General features: G+C 47.5%; 1 long non-coding RNA gene across 1 annotated transcript; it reads left to right on the top strand.

Annotated features, from left to right (window-relative positions):
- The first annotated feature begins 254 nt into the window (after positions 1-254).
- LOC122938043 lies at positions 255-1,130 on the top strand. The gene is made up of 3 exons (XR_006389967.1): positions 255-317; positions 664-788; positions 1,082-1,130. It is a non-coding gene; the product is annotated as an uncharacterized LOC122938043 (long non-coding RNA).
- The last annotated feature ends 3,205 nt before the right edge of the window (positions 1,131-4,335 follow it).

Below are 4,335 nucleotides of genomic sequence, written 5' to 3' on the forward strand. Positions count from 1 at the left end.
TTCTCCTCTCCACAGCTGAGCTCCGCCCCCTGCACTGATCACATGATAGTGACATCACCCCAGGTCCTTCACTATCTCTTATCCTCTTCACGGCTGAGCCCCGCCCCCTGCACTGATCACATGATAGTGACATCACCCCAGGTCCTTCACTATCTCTTATCCTCTTCACGGCTGAGCCCCGCCCCCTGCACTGATCACATGACGGTGACGTCACCGCAGGTCCTTCAGCTCTGGCAGTGCAGCAGATACTGGGCAGGTCCTGGTCGGTAGTCAGGGCTCTTGTTCTCTCTGGTATCAGCCATTCCTCCAGCCTGCAGGTAAGATGAGCTGTGAGGAGACAGTGTGGTGGAGAGCTCAGACATGTCACCTCTGGAGATTCTCCTCCATTCATTACACACAAGGAATCCTTCTCCGCTCCTCAGCTTAGTATGATGGGGGGAGTAGTAGTGGGGATAGTCATCATTTGGTGCTGGATGAGAGAATCTGCTCAGTATGAATGAGGGAAACACTGCCAGGAGCTTAGATACACCCGGAGCTCAGGGTTTTCCCGTCAGTGCAGCTTTATGAGGGTCTGAGTTTTGCGGGATGAGTTGTACTTTTTCTCGGCCTCATTATCGGGGACATGGGACTCACTGATTAACCTTTATTCCTTTATTTTTGGAGGCATCATGAAGAAAACTAGCAGTACGACCTTTCTCCTGAATGAGCCACCAAGGATGGACAGGAAGGAGATCAGCAGAAGAATATTAGACCTCACCTTGGAGATCATCTCCCTGCTGAGCGGAGAGGTAAACTTTTCTAGATTTCTCTCCTCTTTATTGTATTCTGTAACAAGTCAGACATCGGGAAGGAGAATCCATTATAGGAAGTGATAGGAAGAGTCCAGGGTCCTGGAGAACGGCCTCCAGACCTTCCAAGTGATGGAGAACCTGAAGATCAGCCCCCAGTATGGTGAGTGATGTGTCATGTTGTAGGAGCCATGGGAAGGTAAGTAGGCACATTGTACCCAGGAGGGAAGGGCCGGAGGAGAGCACATGGCCCCTGTTTATTTTATTCCCTAAGTGTCTCTCTCCATCCACAGGAGTACACAATAGTGAAGAAAACATCGGGGGACTGTGTGACTCCCATCATCCACCTCCAGGAGTCAGGAGGGCGGAGCAGGACCCCTCACCCCATTACAGAGCCTCCCCTGATACATGAGCAGAAGATCCTAGAACTCACCCACAAGATGATGGAGCTGCTGACTGGAGAGGTGACACTGCTGGGAATGCTGGGAAATTCTCCAGTAACAGCACTGGAGGGGTCTGGGTGATGACGGTGTCATTGTGTTGTCAGGTTCCTATAAGGTGTCAGGATGTCACTGTCTATTTCTCCATGGAGGAGTGGGAGTATATAGAAGGACACAAGGATCTGTACAAGGAGGCCATGATGGAGGAGCACCAGCCTCTTATATCACAAGGTAAGAGCCGTCATGTGCAGTGTATACACGTGTGTGCAGTGACATGTAATGGAGGAGCACCAGCCTCTTATATCACAAGGTAAGAGCCGTCATGTGCAGTGTATACACGTGTGTGCAGTGACATGTAATGGAGGAGCACCAGCCTCTTATATGACAAGGTAAGAGCCGTCATGTGCAGTGTATACACGTGTGTGCAGTGACATGTAATGGAGGAGCACCAGCCTCTTATATCACAAGGTAAGAGCCGTCATGTGCAGTGTATACATGTGTGTGCAGTGACATGTAATGGAGGAGCACCAGCCTCTTATATCACAGGGTAAGAGCCGTCATGTGCAGTGTGTACACGTGTGTGCAGTGACATGTAATGGAGGAGCACCAGCCTCTTATATCACAAGGTAAGAGCCGTCATGTGCAGTGTATACATGTGTGTGCAGTGACATGTAATGGAGGAGCACCAGCCTCTTATATCACAGGGTAAGAGCCGTCATGTGCAGTGTGTACACGTGTGTGCAGTGACATGTAATGGAGGAGCACCAGCCTCTTATATCACAAGGTAAGAGCCGTCATGTGCAGTGTATACATGTGTGTGCAGTGACATGTAATGGAGGAGCACCAGCCTCTTATATCACAAGGTAAGAGCCGTCATGTGCAGTGTATACACGTGTGTGCAGTGACATGTAATGGAGGAGCACCAGCCTCTTATATCACAAGGTAAGAGCCGTCATGTGCAGTGTATACACGTGTGTGCAGTGACATGTAATGGAGGAGCACCAGCCTCTTATATCACAAGGTAAGACCCGCCATGTGCAGTGTATACACGTGTGTGCAGTGACATGTAATGGAGGAACACCAGCCTCTTATATCACAAGGTAAGAGCCGTCATGTGCAGTGTATACACGTGTGTGCAGTGACATGTAATGGAGGAGCACCAGCCTCTTATATCACAAGGTAAGAGCCGTCATGTGCAATGTATACACGTGTGTGCAGTGACATGTAATGGAGGAGCACCAGCCTCTTATATCACAAGGTAAGAGCCGTCATGTGCAATGTATACACGTGTGTGCAGTGACATGTAATGGAGGAGCACCAGCCTCTTATATCACAAGGTAAGAGCCGTCATGTGCAGTGTATACACGTGTGTGCAGTGACATGTAATGGAGGAGCACCAGCCTCTTATATCACAAGGTAAGACCCGCCATGTGCAGTGTATACACGTGTGTGCAGTGACATGTAATGGAGGAACACCAGCCTCTTATATCACAAGGTAAGAGCCGTCATGTGCAGTGTATACACGTGTGTGCAGTGACATGTAATGGAGGAGCACCAGCCTCTTATATCACAAGGTAAGACCCGTCATGTGCAGTGTATACACGTGTGTGCAGTGACATGTAATGGAGGAGCACCAGCCTCTTATATCACAAGGTAAGACCCGCCATGTGCAGTGTATACATGTGTGTGCAGTGACATGTAATGGAGGAGCACCAGCCTCTTATATCACAAGGTAAGAGCCGTCATGTGCAGTGTATACACGTGTGTGCAGTGACATGTAATGGAGGAGCACCAGCCTCTTATATCACAAGGTGAGACCCGTCATGTGCAGTGTATACACGTGTGTGCAGTAGGGTTGTTGCGATACCAAAATTTTGATTCGATTTCAATACCATAAAAAAGTATTGTGATACTCTATAACATTCGATACCACGCGAAAAGAAGAAAACACCAAAAAAGCCACGTGCATTCCTCATTTTTAAAAATGGCGAATCGCGCAGTTTTTATTTATTTTTTCTGTTCCGGTGTTCACCGTATAGATTTTTTTTATCTTTTAATAGTTTGGACTTTTTGGAAGTGGCAATATGTGATATGTTTATTTATTTATTGTTTATATACACTCACCTGAAGAATTATTAGGAACACCTGTTCTATTTCTCATTAATGCGATTATCTAGTCAACCAATCACATGGCAGTTGCTTCGATGCATGTAGGGTTGTGGTCCTGGTCAAGACAATCTCCTGAACTCCAAACTGAATGTCAGAATGGGAAAGAAAGGTGATTTAAGCAATTTTGAGCGTGGCATGGTTGTTGGTGCCAGACGGGCCGGTCTGAGTATTTCACCATCTGCTCAGTTACTGGGATTTTCACGCACAACTATTTCTAGGGTTTACAAAGAATGGTGTGAAAAGGGAAAAACATCCAGTATGCGGCAGTCCTGTGGGCGAAAATGCCTTGTGGATGCTGGAGGTCAGAGGAGAATGGGCCGACTGATTCAAGCTGATAGAAGAGCAACGTTGACTGAAATAACCACTTGTTACAACCGAGGTATGCAGCAAAGCATTTGTGAAGCCACAACACGCACAACCTTGAGGCGGATGGGCTACAACAGCAGAAGACCCCACCGGGTACCACTCATCTCCACTACAAATAGGAAAAAGAGGCTACAATTTGCACGAGCTCAACAAAATTGGACTGTTGAAGACTGGAAAAATGTTGCCTGGTCTGATGAGTCTCGATTTCTGTTGAGACATTCAAATGGTAGAGTCCGAATTTGGCGTAAACAGAATGAGAACATGTATCCATCATGCCTTGTTACCACTGTGCAGGCTGGTGGTGGTGGTGTAATGGTGTGGGGGATGTTTTCTGGGCACACTTTAGGCCCCTTAGTTCCAATTGGCCATCGTTTAAATGCCACAGGCTACCTGAGCATTGTTTCTGACCATGTCCATCCCTTCATGACCACCATGTACCCATCCTCTGATGGCTACTTCCAGCAGGATAATGCACCATGTCACAAAGCTCGAATAATTTCAAATTGGTTTCTTGAACATGACAATGAGTTCACTGAACTAAAATGGCCCCACAGTCACCAGATCTCAACCCA

The sequence above is a fragment of the Bufo gargarizans genome, chromosome 1 (genome assembly GCF_014858855.1).
Source record: "Bufo gargarizans isolate SCDJY-AF-19 chromosome 1, ASM1485885v1, whole genome shotgun sequence".
Classification (NCBI taxonomy): Eukaryota; Metazoa; Chordata; class Amphibia; order Anura; family Bufonidae; genus Bufo; species Bufo gargarizans.